An 18,095-nucleotide genomic window follows, 5' to 3' on the forward strand; every position below is an offset into this window, starting at 1 on the left:
TACAAGAATTTGAAATTGTCACGTGTCATAAATCATAATGTTGAGCTATTAGAAGTGTTTTTGTGTTACCAAACATGAACAATTGTTGAAAACCCATCGGGGTTGATTTCTGATTCCAAAACTAGTGAATAAATTTCACAAATATGATGGTTTCATAATCCTAACGGCTCTCTGAGGGAAACGCGACAAAAATTAGTTTGACACCCCTGACGTAGATGAATTTTTTTTTGCCGTTTTACGTACTTTCGGCGTGTTAGCTTGCAGGCAAAGTTATGTGTCCGTTTTCAATCAAATTTTTCATTTGTCTCATATTTAATTTGACAGTAAACCTGAACTTGGATTTGCATGAAACAGCTGGAGGCCGATAATTTTTTAAATCTTTTTTTTTTTTTTTAAAGATTTTTGTTCACTATCTGGCAACTCTCGCGAGAGCGACGAGCGCGTCCTCTTTTTACTTTTGTCTGGATGGAGCCCAACGCAGGAAGTTGATTATATCACCGGATTAACAAAACTCTAATCTCGTTTGAGGGATTTACGTGAGTCAACAAGTTTTTTTGTTTCGCTTGCCGCACTGTTACTTTTTTTTTTTTTTCCTTCTCCCCCTCCCCCAAACGACAAAGCTATTCGAAAGGTTTTTTTTTTTTAAGCGTACACGATGTGATGACGACGACACGAGCGGAGCCCCATCGGCGCGCAAAGCCAAACGATCACTGAAAGGCGACTGAATAATTGATTGCCCGGCGTGGGCGCGATAAGGCGCGTATCATGTAACTTGGGCACAGTTATGAAATGAGGAGAGAGATTATGGTAAGTAGGTTAGTGGAGCAACACGGAGCCTTTCGCCCCCCCCCCTCCCGCTTCTGGCGCTCGGGACGCCCGTGCGATCTGGCCGGGCCGGGCTGGGCCGGGCTGGGCTGGCCGCGGCCGCCATCTTGCCGGATCTCGGTCTTCCCAGAACGCGGCTTCCGCTCGTTGTTCCCCTCCAAGCGCGTCGGACCGTGTTTACTTTGCGTAAAGCGGATAAAAAGGTTGGCAAATAAACGCGGGGCCTTCCCCGTTCTCGTTTGACGAGCACAATGATGGGAAATGTGCAGTCTCGATTGTTTTGTTGAAACTTCCTCTTCCTCCCGTCGAGGCTTCTCGCGTTTCCTTCCCCGATCTTCGTCTGCCGGATTTGTATTGTGTGCGCATCCATCCGGTCTCGGCTGCACCGCCATGTCGCTCACCCCGCTGACCCTCGCTGACCCTCGGTCTGATGTAACCATGGCGATGCCCAAATTAGAGCAGATGAAGGCCCTTCGCGCCACTTCCATTTGAACCCGGTGGGCGGTGGGGAGGAGAGTGATGCCCGAGGGGGGCCCAATATGCAAATGCAGAATTGCAAATATCTGGGGGTCCGCTGTACATCTTATTGATCAAGTTGCAATATTTTTTTTACTTACGCAACCATTTTTTTCGTTGGAACCGGCGCATTTGTTTCAATCAAAAGTGGCCGTTGAGCACAAAAGTTGCCCCCCCCCCCCCGCACAAGTTGTGTCATTGATGTGGTCCCTCGGGAGCCCCTTCAAGTCGGGGTCCTAAGCGAGTCCCTTATTTACAATTACCTTCAAACTGACAATATTCAGAAAATATGTTCATTTTACTGGATCCTTATGGGCAGCACGGTGGTCTCAGATGGTAAAGCCTTGGCCTCACAGTTCTGAGGACCTGGGTTCGATCCCGACCACGCCTGTGTGGAGTTTGGATGTTCTCCCCCGTGGCTGCGTGGATTTCTCCGGGCGCTTCGGTTTCCTCCCACATCCCCAAAACATGCAACGTTAATTGGACCCTCTAAATTGCCCCAAGGTGTGATTGTGAGTGCGGCTGTTTGTCTCAATGTGCCTTGCGATTGGCTGGCAGCCACTTCACGGTGTGCCCCGCCTCCTGCCTGGTGACAGCTGAGATAGGCTCCAGCACTCCCCGCGACCCTTGTGAGGATAAGCGGCTAAGAAATGGATGGATGTTATGCTGTCTCTGGTAGGAAGTAGCAATGTACATATACTTTGTTTTGTTTTTTTAAATAGGTGTCTATACTGCACTTTGCTTGAATATTGACTTTTATGGTAGCTTTTTACTTTCAGGAGCTACTTTTTATCCATCCACGCATTTTCTTTGCCGCTTATCCTCACGAGGGCCGCAGGGAGTGCTGGAGCCTATCCCAGCTGTCAACGGGCAGGAGGCGGGCGGGGTACACCCCAAACTGGTTGCCAGCCAATCGGAGGGCACATGGAGACAGACAGCAGTCGCACTCACAATCGCACCTACGGGCAATTTAGAGTGTCTGATAAATGTTGCATGTTTTTGGGATGTGGGAGGAAACCGGGGTACCCGGAGGAAACCCACGCGGGCGCGGGGAGAAAGTGCAAATTCCACACAGGCGGGTCCGGGATTGAACCCGTGACCTCGGAACTGTGAGGCCAACGCTATACCAGCTGCTCCCACCGTGCCGCCTTGTACTTTTTACTCCTTACTTATTTTTGGGTGTGTGTATTTTTTCTGTATTTCTACTCGAGTGGGCGGCATGCGGGTGTTTTTGTCACCTGCGGCGACGTCCAAACGAAAGCGCAAGAAACGCGGCAGGTCACGCAGAGCGAGAGACTTTGCGCCGTGTCGCCGACCTCCCGCTTTTATCGCACGTTATCGATCGCCGTCCCCCCCCACCCCCCCCCGGGCGCCCAACGCACATTTGACCGGGTGAAACCGGTGCATGTAAATCCCGCTATAGCAAGAGGATTATTTTGGGATCCAAGCACCCGTAATCCTCTCTTCTCTCCCTTCATCCTGCTGAAAGCTCTCTCTCCTTCTCCTCTTTCCGATGCCCGCTAAACTCTCTCTCTCTCCCTCTCTCCCTCTCTCCCTCGGACTTTTCCAGATCCTGTAATCCGGTTTGTCCCTGAGCTTCACCTGCCCGAAGCTTCACGTCAATAGGTCAGCGCGTTACGGCCGCCGGACGTTTCGGACGTTTCTCCCCCTCCTGGCGGTCGTCGTCTCAGCCGTGTACACACGCACGCAAACACAAACACACCAGTGCTGCAAATATGGTTTTAAAACGTCATTCACCTGGAAAATCATCTTGCAATGAATCACCGCCGGTCGGCCAGTATTCACGTTAGACACCTGTACAGTTATGGGCCGATTATATTTACATAGAAACGCACAGCGGTTGCAATCGGATTGAATTATTAATTTTTTTAAAATTACAAATCTGATATCCGACATGGGCGGCAACCCACAAAACAGTTTATTGAACAGATTATTTTCAATTCTATTTTTTATGACCATGTGTTTTTGTAAAGTACAATATTGTAAATGAATGAATGCCATTTATTGTCATAACACGATGAAAACGGAGAATCTCCTGCGTCACTGCATACAAAACAAAAATAATGATAATAATAATAATAAATGGGCGGCACGGCGGGGGCAGCCGGGAAAGCGTTGGCCTCACCGTTCTGAGGTCCCGGGTTCAATCCCCGGCCCCGCTCGTGTGGAGTTTGCATCTTCTCCCCCGTGCCTGCGTGCGTTTTCTCCGGGTGGGCACTCCGGTTTCATCCGACATCCCAAACACATGCAACATTAATTGGGCGCTCTAAATTGCCCATAGGTGCGATTGTGAACGCAGTTTGTCTCGATGTGCCCTGCGATTGGCTAGCAATCCAACTTTGGCCGCGACCGGCGAGAACCTCAACATCTTCATTTCCGCTTCCTGTCGTCTCTTCAGTGCCGCCGTCTCTAATCCGACCATCGTGGCCGGCCCCACCGCAGTTTTCTATCCTAGCAAAGACTCTTCTGTGACATAGAACACCAGACACCTCCCGCCAACTGTTCCACCCCGCTTGGACCCGTTTCTTCACTTCCTTACCACACTACTCTCCATTGCGCTGTGTTGTTGACCCCAAGTGTTTGAAGCCGTCCGCCCTCGCCATCCCTTCTCCCTTGGAACTTCACACTTCCCCCTCCACCCCTCTCATTCACACATATATTCGGTTTTACTTCGGCTAATCTTCATTCCTCTCTTTTCCAGTGCGTTCCTCCACCTTTCTAACTGTTCCTCCACCCGCTGTCTGCTTTCACTACATATCAAAATATCATCTGCGAGCGTCATAATCCAAGTCTAACCTCATCTGTCAGCCTATCCGTGACCACAGCAAACAGGAAGGGGCTCAGCACGGATCCCTGATGCAGTCCCGCCTCCACCTTAAATTCTTCTGTCACCCCTACGGCACATCTCACCGCTCTTCTGCTCCCTCGTAGGCGTCCTGTCCTATTCTAACATATTCCTTTGCCAGACCAGTTCCTCTCTTGGTACTCTGTCATGGGCTTTCTCTCGGTCTACAAAGACGCAATCGAGCTCGTTCTGACCTTCTCTGTACTTTTCCACGAGCATCCTCTGTGGAAGTCTTTCAAGGCACGAAACCCTCTCAGTTACCTTGCCTGTACATCATAAATAGATTATTGGACCACATTTGATGGTAACCACTGCTCGGATGCACTTCGCTTGCAGAATAGGCGATGTCGGGACCGGTTTATTGTCACGTCAACTCGGACTTTGGCCCCGGTACACCATGTAAAGCGACCTGTTGCTGTGTCACAGAGACGCACGCTCACTACTGGAGGTTGTCAAGGTAAAAGCGTCTCGCCTGTCCCATATTTCGCATCTGCTCTCCCTGCTTGTGGACGTCCGTTGCCTGATTTTGCCTCTTGTCAACCCCCCCACGAAGAGGACACATCCGTGCTAAGCTAAAGCAACTAACACGCCCTTGAGCTCACTTGCGAGCACGCCGGCGGACTTCAGCAGCTGTCGCTGCCGGAGATAAGCAAAAGCACGCGGCCGTGTTGTCGACTCGCCGTATTTAAAACCGACGGGCATCCGGTTAAAGACCCCACCGCCCCGCTCGCTGTCGGTCCCGCTTAACCAAACGTCCGCCTCGTTCCTTTCGTCGGCGCGGCGACGAGGCCCCTGATGCGAGCGGAGAGGAATGAACGTTAATCTACTCCGGGACTCGAAAGAGATTACGGCAGAGATTACGCTTGTGTGATGGATAAAAAAAGCAAAAGAAAAAGCTCCTTAGAGGAATATTAAATAAGAGCGGACGGAGACGCGCTGCCTCCTTTTACTCAGTAGAGTAGAATTACTTGTGAGCTCATGTTGTCGGTGCGATTTGCACAAAACGATCCCTTTTTTTTGTTTGGGTTTTTTTTTTGTTATTGTCCATGCTACGTAATATCACCCAAGGCACAAATTTGTGGTCATCTGACCGCAAAGACGCGGAGGTGATTACCTTGCCATCAATGCGTCCCATCTGCCGTCCCCCCCACCACCCCCCACCCCCACTTCAATGTTAATTAAGCACGTCCTTATGTGTGTGACGCACGCTCTCATAACGATGTCATCATTCCTTCGCCGAGTTCATGAAAGCGGGAAAGCGACGGGCTCGCTCACGTAACAGCAACACAAAGCCGCGGAAGGATTTTCACATTAAGCCCGAACGTCGGCGTTTCGGCGAGACGTTATCGTCGCCCCGAAGTCCGCAGATGTGGTTCTATTATGGCCGACGGGCTTTTTTGTTCGGCCGGGGGGGAGAGGAGACGCGCCGAACAAAGACACGACGGAAATGTGTTAGCAATAACGCCGCCCGGGTCGCAAGGTCTGAGCAGAACCGGTCTGAGCAGGCCGCGGTATGGTAATTCGACGCAGACTCTTGTAGGCGCGGGCGGCAGCGTGACCGATTGACAGTCCGCAACGCCGAACGGAGAACACGAAACGACGTGACAGTTTGCGTGAGTGTGGCGATGCAAGGCAGCTGTAAAAGCGTCGTCACACCCCTTCTTTCCAATCGGAAAGATCCTGCCATCCATCCGTTTGATTGCCGGCCAATCGCAGGTCCGACACCTCGTCTGTCGTGCCCTCTCTCTTATTGGTTGTTTTTCATCGGGCGCGGCGAATTCTTAAAAATCAGATTAGATCACAGGTGTCAAACTCAAGGCCCGGGGGCCAGATCCGGTCCGCCACATGATTTTACGTGGCCCGCGAAGCCAAATTTAAAGTTTTCATTTCCATGTTTCTTGTAAAAAAAAAAAAAAATCCATCTGTCATGGCCTCTTTCTTATTGTTTTTTTTTCATCAGGTGTGGCAGTTTCTTAAAAATATGATTGGCTCACAGGTGTCAAACTCAAGGTCCAGGGGCCAAATCCGGTCCGCCACACGATTTTACGTGGCCCGCCAAGTCAAATTTAGAGTTTTCATTTCCTCGTTTCTTGTAAAAACAAATCCATCTGTCGTGGCCTCTCTCTTTTTGGTTGTTTTTCCTCAGGTGCAGTGATTTCTTCAAAATATGATTGGATCACAGGTGTCAAACTCAAGGTCCAGGGGCCAAATCCGGTCCGCCACACGATTTTACGTGGCCCGCCAAGTCAAATTTAGAGTTTTCATTTCCACGTTTCTTGTAAAAAAAAAAAATCCATCTGTCGTGGCCTCTCTCTTATTGGTTGTTTTTCTTCAGGTGCGGCAGTTTCTTAAAAATATGATTGGCTCACAGGTGTCAAACTCAAGGTCCAGGGGCCAAATCCGGTCCGCCACACGATTTTACGTGGCCCGCCAAGTCAAATTTAGAGTTTTCATTTCCACGTTTCTTGTAAAAAAAAAATCCATCTGTCGTGGCCTCTCTCTTATTGGTTGTTTTTCTTCAGGTGCGGCAGTGTCTTAAAAATATGATTGGATCACAGGTGTCAAACTCAAGGTCCAGGGGCCAGATCTGGTCCGCCACACGATTTTACATGGCCCGCGATGTCAAATTTAGAGTTTTCATTTCCACGTTTCTTGTAAAAAAAAAAATCCATCTGTCGTGGCCTCTCTCTTGTTGGTTGTTTTTCTTCAGGTGCGGCAGTTTCTTAAAAATATGATTGGCTCACAGGTGTCAAACTCAAGGTCCAGGGGCCAAATCCGGTCCCCACACGATTTTACGTGGCCCGCGAAGTCAAATTTAGAGTTTTCATTTCCACGTTTCTTGTAAAAAAAAAATCCATCTGTCGTGGCCTCTCTCTTATTGGTTGTTTTTCTTCAGGTGCGGCAGTGTCTTAAAAATATGATTGGATCACAGGTGTCAAACTCAAGGTCCAGGGGCCAGATCTGGTCCGCCACACGATTTTACATGGCCCGCGATGTCAAATTTAGAGTTTTCATTTCCACGTTTCTTGTAAAAAAAAAATCCATCTGTCGTGGCCTCTCTCTTGTTGGTTGTTTTTCTTCAGGTGCGGCAGTTTCTTAAAAATATGATTGGCTCACAGGTGTCAAACTCAAGGTCCAGGGGCCAAATCCGGTCCGCCACACGATTTTACGTGGCCCGCGAAGTCAAATTTAGAGTTTTCATTTCCACGTTTCTTGTAAAAAAAAAATCCATCTGTCGTGGCCTCTCTCTTATTGGTTGTTTTTCTTCAGGTGCAGTGATTTCTTCAAAATATGATTGGCTCACAGGTGTCAAACTCAAGGCCCGGGGGCCAGATCCGGTCCACATGATTTTAGAGTGCCTCGTTGTCAGCCACGAGTGTACGCACATCAGGGCGAGTAATTTCATCACATTTAGCGGAGACGCCTGCAGCCTCAAAGCAGAAACGTGGGCTGGATTTTTCATTTTTCATGGCCCGTTTTACATACTCGACAATTTCTCGGGACGATTTTTGTCAGCGATGCTCACAACTCTTCTCTGCGGTGTGACAAAATTGATTAGACATTTATTTTCAACTTTACGGGGACTGTAAAATGATCATCGCACTTGGACGGTTTAGTTCAAACTGAAACTGTTGAAATTGGTTTGTGCGGTCAGGAATCAGCGGTCTGGGATCGCATCCACGCATTTTTCCAAATAGTTGCTTCGACCTATAACGGCTGACTTCCTGTTCAACTTTGGGTCCTTGGGACTTGTTCGTACACCCTGTTATTCACGGCGCGACACAAGACTTTGCTATCACGTCATAGTCCGCAAACATAACAAGGATGAGATATTTAAATTTCGGGACACGTACACGGTTCCAATTTGGTGGCAATTGGCAAAAGTCTGACACAAAGTTCTTTTTTTTTTTTAAAGAACTCTTATATATGACCTGAAAACCGCAGATATTCAGGGTCTTCTTCTTCTTTTTTAAATTATCTAAGTTCTGCAAGTCTGATGTGGACGTTTCAGTGTAATTTATGGACCATCATGAGCAAAGTCATTAACAAGGCAGAAGTTATAAAAGTACATTTATGCAGAACAGGAAACTGTCTGGACGATCCGGCCAACCTAAATGAAGTTGGGACCGCTTTGGCCTACTTGCAAAAACCGTCAACTATTGAATGCTGCACTACTAACCTAGGCTGAAAAGCCCTCACCCTTTGTCCAAACTGGAACCCTCTCGTGAAGCACTACTTTGAATCCCTAAACCTGTCTTGAAGACCCAATTCGAAATTCGAACCGTTCCTTAAAACCCCGATCCTGTCTTGAAAGGGTACTTTGGAAGACTAACCCAGGTTTGAAGCCCAGTTTGAACCCGCACAAGGATAACCAGAACACGGAAACTCATCACAGGAAGGCCAAAGAACCCCAAGCTCACAACTGTGACGCAGACGAGCTGACCCACGAGTCCACAAGTTCTGGCTCCAGTTCAAAGTCAGTTTGAGAAAGTAAACGGCCACCACCGCTCCAACGGGTAGTTCAATTTCCAACATCTGTGGCAAGTTTCTCGAGACGTGATCAAACAATGCAGCAGAACCCGCTGATGAAAACACTAAACTCTTAGTTGCAGGCATTTGAGCAAAACCAGGAAAAGTTTCTGCACTGGAACTCGGCATCGCCAAAAGCTCGATTTCGCGGACGCTTCGGGGAGGCCGAAAGGTTTACCCGTACCGACTTCAAATGGAAGACTTGGAACGCTCCACACCCTCAACCTGTTTGGCAAGCACAGATTCGTCTCGACAATCCTCCCATGGATGGTCTCGATTGTACTACCTGGCGCTGGACTGGTTAAGGACTCGTCAGGCAGCAATTTTACCAAACGTGTCAGGGACCGCTTTGTTTTTCTTTCCTTCCGATATCCATTTTACTTTTACACAACTGCAATATCAATGCAGTAAACTTGTCTTAACAAAACTTTGGTCCTGTCACGTAATAATGAAGGTCTATGAAGTTCCGTAAAAACACCGCAAAAACAACGTTCTCGTTCCAGAGCGACAAAAGCAGAAAAAGCAGACGTAGGTTGTCGCGAGCGGACGTCCCACCAAATCCGCGCGACGATACCGAAAGCGGATCTGATCTTTGCGGCTTTCGCTTCCATGACGACAGCCGTGCAGGGTCCCCCGACCCTCGCTCGCCTGCGATGAATCAACAGGCCGGAGCGTACCGGTAGCGCCCACAAAAGTGCGTCCAAACACATCTGTGGTATGTCTGAGTACGACGACGATCTAGCTATATATCTATGTGCATCAGTGGAGGGACAGAACGGAACAAATACTTGATAACAGTCCATTTTCAAGTACCTTGGGCCTATTTTTTCTTTTGCTCTCTAAAGACGGTCCCGTAGATCTGTGCTCTCCAGTTCTTACTTGAACCGAGTCGGCCTGTTCCTGCTTTCGTGAAATCGACCTTTTCACCGCGATGTCACCGCATTCTTCCGAGCGGCAATAGCTCCGATTGCAGCGCCGGTAAACAAACGCCCGTCTGTCATTTGACCGAGGCAGACGCAGCAAAGACCGCCGGTTTTAGTCTTCTCCTCGACCGCCCTAGTTTCAGCGTGCGACACGTCCGGTCGGAAAGAAAATGCGGCGTGACCTAAATTGCTGGGAACACCGGTCGCAATTTACATTTTGCTAAGTTGATTTAAAACAGAGATGTGGAAAATCAGACGCGGTTCGCACGATCGGCGACGGACTGTTCAGATAATGAACCGACTTTGCTGTTCCTCAGACTAGCGGCACGGACTTACTGTTTTGTTTTGCCGATGAAATGGATGACGGGGTGCAGGAGCCGATGCTAGCTAGCGGGCTAACCATTACGAAACCCCCTAACCTAACCCAAACATTTTATTCATACCTTCAAGAAACCCGATGAAGGAGATCCGGTTCCCGGTACATCCCGTTACAACTGGCCTCGATGTTTTGAAGCAGTCTCGCAAACTTTTCGTTGCAAATATTTGCGACATCCAACTGACAAACAATTTGGCATCGTTGCATTTTCTTTACAATCATAAAAAAAAAAGCAATGTAGCGAGGTAATAAAGTCAAACCGTGGTTGAGATCTTGATGGATGGAGATCTCGGGGACTTAACTGCAGCAAAATGGAGGAACGGAACCCAGGGAGCATTTACCACGAGAACACATCCGATTCAAAGAAGAGAAATGATTTAATCCGCTATATTTCAAAGAGGTTTTTAGCTAGAAAGAATGACTCATGTTTTGTCCAGCGCCAGCCGAAAAACTCCTTGCTTCTGACGTACCCAAATGACTTTGAACTAATTTGACTCCTTTATTAAATCACGGAAATTAATCAGCGCTTCTACTTTCACCTGTACGAGAAGAGTCTGACTTTGCTGTTATGTAGCAAGCGTCAGACGTTTTTCCCACGCACGCAGCTCGTTCGCTGCAGCGGATTCCGGGAAAGAGCGCGCACTTCTTCGAGGGCAAGGCATCGTTGCGACTTGATTAATGACCCGTCCCTAACCCTGTTCAGAACCAACCACGCCTGGAATCTGTATGTCAACATAAACGTACATCTGAGTGCACACGCGGCACGCAAAAACACAAAGTGCGGGACGACGCCGTGTTTGCCGTCCCTCATTTGGAGCCCGAACCCTGCCCCCGGAAGCCCAATTTCAAACCCAATCTGAAACCCGCATGTAAAAATCCGGATATTAACCCGAACCCTTGCCTGAAACTACCCCGACCCTGTCTTTAACCCTTAACCCAGGTTTGAAACAACAATTTGAAACCCTAACCTTTGCTTGAAACCGGGTCGGGTCACGGGGGAAGTAGCTTCAGCAGGGATACCAAGACTTCCCTTTCCCCAGCCACTTCTTCCAGCTCTTCCGGAGGGATCCCGAGGCGTTCCCGAGCCAGCCGAGAGACGTGGTCTCTCCAGGGTGTCCTGGGTCATCCTCGGGGTCTCTTTCCGGTGGGACGTGCCCGGAACACCTCGCCAGGGAGGCAGATGCCCCAGCCACCTCATCAGGCTCCTCTCAATGCTCGACACTGAGCCCCTCCCTGATGACCAAGCTTCTCGCCCTTTCTCTAAGGGAGAGTCCGGACACCCTGCGGAGGAAACTCGTTTCGGCCACCTGTATCCAAGATCTTGTTCTTTCGGTCACGACCCACAACTCGTGCCCATAGGTGAGGGTAGGGACGTAGAGCGACTGGTAAATTTAGAACTTCGCCTTGGGACTTAGCTCCCTCTTTACCACAACGGATCGACACAAAGTCCGCATCACTGCAGATCTCCCGCTCCGTTCTTCCCTCACTCGTGAACAAGACCCCGAGATACTTGAACTCTCCACTTTGCTTGAAACCGTAACCCTGCCTTTAAACCCTAACACAGGTTTGAAACCCCGGCTTGGAACCCTGATATGGAACCGTAACCTTTGCTCGCTTGTAACCTCGATTTCAAACCCTAACACTTGATTGAAAACAAGATTTGAATGCCTAACTCAGGCTTGAAACTCTTCCTGAACTCCCTAACCCCTGTCGGAAAACTGACCCTTGTTTCAAAACCTCATCATGGTTTGAAACCCTCGTTTCGACCCTTAATCCTTTATTTTCCTACCCCGAACCTAGCTTGAAATCCAGTTTTGAAAGCCAAACAAAACATTTGAAACAACTCATTTGATAAAGCAGCTCGACAATGCAACACCGGCAATGGGGAAAAAAAAAAATCCAAACCAGTCTTGCAATGAAACTCCGCAATTAACAGACAACGCGGACACACACACACACACACACGGACGCTTGCGTATCGTCCACCGTCATGCCGTTGAGGATTTATCAGCGCAGATGAATCAGCGCGATAGGCTGCAAGCATCTGACCTACTTAGCTTGGCGGGACGTATGCAGGCAGCTAGCAGCTAGCGGCTAGCAAACAAACAATCATCACGGCAGCCTCACAACATACAAATTGCAAAATTGCCATCGGATCACAATTGTGTCGTTTTCTGCAATACATGCACGACTGGTCACGACGCTCTACGTAAGGAGAAGTACTAATAAGATATTAATAATAATAGAACCAACTAATTTAAAAGAGCACCGATTAATTTTTCAGGTCAGCCAAGGAGATGGGGAAGGTTTTATTGCTTTTGAGAACATCATATTTAGAAAAATATCCACCCCTTAAAGGCACACATACAGTTCCAATTCCTTTCTTTACATTCTATTTTGCAATGTTTTCATAAAGTGCGAATTTTATCACATCAAAAACGGAGCGAAACGTTTCGGGGTGGAACGGATTAATGGCGCTGCCATTCGTTTCAGTAGGGAAAGTTGATTTGACATACAAGTAAATTTGCTGAAGAGCTTTAGTTATGGAGGCAGCACGGTGGGTCAGCTGGTAAAGCGTTGGCCTCACAGTTCTGAGGACCCGTGTTCGATCCCGGAACGACACTTGTGGAGTTTGCCTGTTCTCCCCATGTGCCTGCGTGGGTTTTCTCCGGGCACTTCGGTTTCCTCCCACATCCCAAAAACACGCAACATTAATTGGACACCCTAAATTGCCCCTAGGTGTGATTGTGAGTGTAGATCTTTGTCTCCATGTGCCCTGCGATTGGCCGGCGACCAGTTCAGGGTGTACCCCACCACCTGCCCGTTGACAGCTGGGATAGGCTCCAGCACTCCCTGCGGCCCTCGTGAGGATAAGCGGCAAAGAAAATGGGTGGATGGAAGGTTGCATTGATGATTAGCTAATGATAACAACTTAAAGAAAATCAGATTTCCATTTAATTTTAGAATCCAAAAGCTGGTGGTTATTAGTTGCTGAATTTTATTTTCATTATTATTATTTCCACAATGGGTCATCATCCACAAAGGATGAAACAAGTCATGCTTATTTTGTCAAAGTACAAAGTCTTCACAAAACGATATTTTCACGTAAAGAAAATGTCCCTGGAAAAAAAAAAAAAAAACTTCAGTAGTCTAATGAAGTATTTCTGTTTCCTTACTTTTCCCGTCACTGCACAAAAGCAAAAATGTTCAGTGGCGCTGCGGGGCCCTAAGTGGTACTCTGAGATGATCCATTATTTGGATTTGGTAACATTAGGCCTCTCCACGGGGGGGGGGGGGATATGCGCTTTTTGCATCTGAACATCTGCTTTGTGCCTTTATTTGACTCGTGATTTTTTTTGTCCACAGCTCAACAGGGGGAAAAACCGCCACCCTTGATGCCGACAAGTGCGAACAGGCTGACGCGAGGTGGAGCGTCGGGATTTTATTCAAGTCGCCTCTCGGCTACTCGCTAGCTCTCGTTTTAGTTCCATTCCATTTCCTACACAGCGTATCCAGTTCGGGGTCGCAGGGCACCGGATTCTGACGATGCGGACTACACCCTGAACTGGTCACCAGTCAGTCCCAGGCGACACTGAGCGAGAACTGAAGCTCCACCAAAGTCAGGCGAGTGTATCACTACACCATCGGCGACGTCCGTGTTTTAGTTCGACCCAAACCGAGCAAGTCATCTTACACGCAAGACTAACAGAGCCCGAAGGACCTCGGAAGACAATTGTTGACAAAAGGCAGTGATTTCTGTTTCAAACGTACAAACCCGAAAACAAAAACACATAAACTCGGCAACGCTGGAACAACAACCCTGTGGTTCTCCGTGACACTTCTGGGAGGTTGTGATTCAGATTCAGGCCAAAAACAACCGAGGAGCGATGCCCCCTAGTGAGAGACACCTGAAACCGAAGAGCTCGTCCGGATTTGAACCTTGGACCTCTCGCACTTGAAGTACACTTGAGGTAACTGTGCCCAGAACAAAAACAGCATTCAGGCGTTAGAACACCCGAGTTTAACTGGACTACCAGCAACCCTGTTGTGCTCCGTGACTCCATTTTCATGATCCCGAAAACCCAAATACCCCAGCTAAGGCTTAACGCAGCCTAATCCAGGAGTCGTACCCAGGACCTCTCCCACCCGTACAGAAAACCAAAGAAACGCCACACGAAGGCAAACATTTCTAGTATAATTTGGCAATGCCCCCAAAAAATGACGGACGCACATAACAGTGTGGTGACATCACAAGAACGACTATCAGCGCTAACGACAACCACGTTGTGCTCAACTCTCGAAGGGTTTTTTTTTTGGGGGGGGGGGGGAGCCGGAGAAGCCAAGACCCCTTATGGGAAGTCAACTTGAAGTACGCACCCAAAGCGGGAATCGTACCCCGCGACCAACGACCTCCGACCCTAACCCAAAAGGCAAAGATCGAGCGTACAAACACGCAGAACTGATTGCATCAGAACCAGCAACAGTCCTCAGGTGCGTCAGGACCCAGATGAAGCCCAGATGACTGCGGAACAAAAAGATTTCATCGTCTCATCGTATTTACACCATCAATTTATGAAGTAGTTTTGGAATCAGAAATCAAGGCTAATGTGTCCCTTCTGTTAACACAAAAATGCTTGTAATATCTCAACTTTATTTTTTATGATATATGACAATTTGAAATTTTGGTACAGATTTCTTACAAGAATCAAGCAAATTGACACACTAGATTTGGCCACTCGGGCCACATAAGATCATGTGGTGGGCCAGATCTGGCCCCCGGACCTGGAGTTTGACACCTGCAACATAGCCGGTTCGTCTGGGATTTGAACCCGGGACCTCAATCCTTCCGGGGATGATCGTCTTGGAAAATTGATCGGACGGTTCGGGTCACACCTCTTGACCAGCGGGCCACAGAAAGCAGAGACTTCTGACCGTTGAGCAGGTCATGAAGTTTCAACTTTCGGACCCAGTGTTTTGAAGAACCGCAAAACGTGAAATATATTCAGCAGTGCTACTAAAGTGATCCTGAAACTGAAACGGGAATAAAGTTCCTGCAGTCCTCACAAGGTCCATGCTCTGAGGATTCTGATGAGTCACCAAATACTGTAAAGGTCTACGAAATGTCTTGCAGTACTGCCAAAGCCAAACAGTAAAAATGGACTTCACGCTCACAAATACTACAGTTTATACAACAATTACACTTCATCAAAGCAGTTTATTTTACTACGCTTTTACACGATACATTTTTCTTAATCCAAAACACGAAAAAGGGTGTGGGTGTTTTTTTTTGGCGGTTGGGGTAATTTGATTTGATATACTCATAAATTGAGTAATTGTCCTGGTCATGGATTGGATTAAACTTGTAAATCAAAATAATATTGAATAACCCAAAAAATATTTGCTATTTTTGCAATTCTGGAGAATCATGTTAATAGTGTAGCAGAATTCCAAACAAGAGGGAATTACTGTCATCTAAAAAAAAAAAAAAAATTCATTATTTTTGCGATGAAATGATTCAATTGAGTTTTTTTTTTTTTTTTTTTAACGTGATAGTCGGGGGGAGCGGCGGCAGCTGTTTTCCGTTCGGCGCGTCTGGAGAAAATGACTTCAAGTTGAAAGAATTGCAATCCGTACTTAATCCTGGTTACGCTCCATCGATGACGCATCCTTCCTCCCGCCTGCAGCCGTGGATACGTACAAGCTGATGGAAAAAAATGGAAAAATAAAAAATAAAAAAACAACAACACACATTTCAGAGTCATTTCATCAAAAAAAAAAAAAAATAGCAGCCGCATTTATTACACGCGCTGTTGATTTGTCAAATAAATTGGATTACAGGCAGAATGTTTGCGTGCGTCCATTATTTCTGCTTTGCCCTCATATTTCTATTCAGACAGACGCCGCTGGGCAATATTTAATATAGCAACATTACATGAAATAAGATCATTATGCCATCTCTTAATGTTTTTTATTTTTTTCATTTTTCCCTCATCTGGATTACCTGAGACGAACGGCAATATTTGTTAACGTCACACCCGAGCGGAGGAGGAAAAACAACTCGGCCGACAGCGCAATTATTATGATTAGTATCATATTTGATAAAGGCAGTTATCAAAGAGCTTCACGACACTTTGGGAATTACATTTGCCCTTTTCTATATTAACGAGAAAACCCGAGTTACACGCAGTAAAGGCCGTAATAAAGACTCTGCTTATCGGTTATTACATCGGCGGGCGTCATTTACCGAGAGGCGCGTGACATTCGTGCGCTTCCTGGAAGTGTCACCGGACGGCTTGAAAAGTAGGCCGCAAAAATGTCATTTGGAATACCTCAAAATGATGTATTTAGAAAATAATAATAATGCCCCAGATTATGTACACGGCATTCATCAGAGGTGGGAGTGAGTCACGGGAGGCAGATGGAGTGCCGAGGACGGGCTGGTACACGACAAACAAAACTGGTTTTATGGAGTGTAATTATTAGATATATATGTACGGAATTTACATATTTAACGTCAGCGCTGTCGTGAAGACATTCCCCTGCGACCGCTGCTATCTTTATTATTTTACACTTGTGTGACTAAAATTAGTCTTTGTGACACACTCGTTTTGACCCCTGAGCACTTGATTTCGTGCGTGAAAAATATCCAAAGCAATCGTGTTGAACTTCAGAGACTTTTGCGGATTTTGATACAATTTTGAAATCCATTTGCTCAACCGCTGCGGCGAACGTTCATCAGGAGAAATTCAGGAATTTTATTTTTTGACACAAAAATCACCCCCCACCCCTCCAAAAAAAAAAAAAAAAAATATGGTCAGAAGCTAATGAAGAAAAGCAAATTTTTTAGGTTTGTCACCAATTCTCCTATGGATTAGTAATTGATTAATCACCGGTAAAATTATGATTTCTTTACTACCGATATGCATTTATTCTCATTTAAGAGCAAGGGAGTTTGATCCTTAAACTGGATTCTTTGCTACGGAGTGTATGGTATAAATTTGGTGTACTGAATTTGAAACAGCAAAAACGCCAAACGCTGTCACGAACCTCCGGACCCAAATGCAGGACTCCGAGACGAGGGCATGATGTTAGGCGTACTTTTTTTTTTTTTTTTTTTTCCAAAGCTGAGGTCATAAGCGGTGTAAGCAGTCCGAGGAAGGCAGAGGCACAACAACGCTAGGCTATGAGCGAAATCCAAAAACATCAAGCGAGGTCTGATGACTAGGAGGCAAACTTGGAAACATGAGCTAAACTATGGTGGCACAGAATCGCTGTGAGGAGGATAACTCACAGGACACTCTCTCTCGGCGGTGGAGATTCCTGCTGGCAGTGAACGCAACTCAATAACTCGAGGCAAGGAACTGGCAAATGCCAGTGACAAAACTCGAACTTAAATATTTGGTCGAATCACCACGCCTGACCGTTGACAGGTGTCAGAGATGAGACCGCCCAAAGCGGTGGCCAGGCCACACCCCTCTCGGCCGTGATCCATTCTTGCTCATGACAAACGCGTAGGGTTAGGAATCATGATTAGCATTAGCATGCTAGCGATTTTCAGTTAAAAACAATATGCTAACTACCATTCACCTCACTCATGCATCATGTTACATGTACATTACACATCTAATCGTGTTTTTAATACACAGGCACAGGCAATCTGTGTACCGTCATTTCCGGCCTATAAGCCGCGAATTGTTCACACGCTTTCAACCCTGCGGTTTATGCGGTGATGTGGTAAATTTGTGCATTTTTTCTAACAGCCGCAAGGAGCGGGCTGAAAAGGTAAGATTGAGACCGGTAGAAGATACGTGCCGAGGAAGTGACTTTTACCGGTCTGGTCCTGTTAGCGCTGCGCTAGCGTGTTACTGCTGCGTCCCAGTGATTTTTACCAGTATGTTTTTTTTTTAACTGGCCCTGTTAGCGGGGCGCTAGCGTTAGCATTAGCACACGTGGCGGCGCTAGCGTTACCATTAGCATTAGCGCGGGGGCACTAGCGTTAAACTCTCTGTGTAACGTCTTTCTCTGTCAATGTCTCGTGTTTCAATGTCGATTTCAATGC

The 18,095-nt window shown here is 47.2% G+C and overlaps 1 protein-coding gene and 1 long non-coding RNA gene across 5 annotated transcripts in view; one reads left to right on the forward strand and one right to left on the reverse strand.

Annotated features, from left to right (window-relative positions):
* Positions 1–18,095, reverse strand: part of rorca (RAR-related orphan receptor C a) — a 59,150-nt gene that overhangs the window by 23,892 nt on the left and 17,163 nt on the right. The window contains exon 4 of one of the 2 annotated variants that reach the window (XM_061826352.1): positions 15,671–15,737. The gene's annotated coding sequence lies outside the window, so the exon portion shown is untranslated. Of the gene's footprint in view, positions 1–15,670; positions 15,738–18,095 lie in introns of those variants that run through there. The other variant, XM_061826353.1, reaches the window with a different exon arrangement.
* On the forward strand, positions 362–15,567 carry LOC133504133 (uncharacterized). 3 transcript variants are annotated; one of them, XR_009795910.1, is made up of 4 exons: positions 442–536; positions 648–807; positions 2,912–2,967; positions 13,403–15,567. It is a non-coding gene; the product is annotated as an uncharacterized LOC133504133 (long non-coding RNA). The 3 variants fall into 3 exon arrangements; XR_009795909.1 differs by having other exon boundaries at positions 362–807; XR_009795908.1 differs by lacking the exon at positions 648–807.

The sequence above is a fragment of the Syngnathoides biaculeatus genome, chromosome 7 (assembly GCF_019802595.1).
Source record: "Syngnathoides biaculeatus isolate LvHL_M chromosome 7, ASM1980259v1, whole genome shotgun sequence".
Classification (NCBI taxonomy): Eukaryota; Metazoa; Chordata; class Actinopteri; order Syngnathiformes; family Syngnathidae; genus Syngnathoides; species Syngnathoides biaculeatus.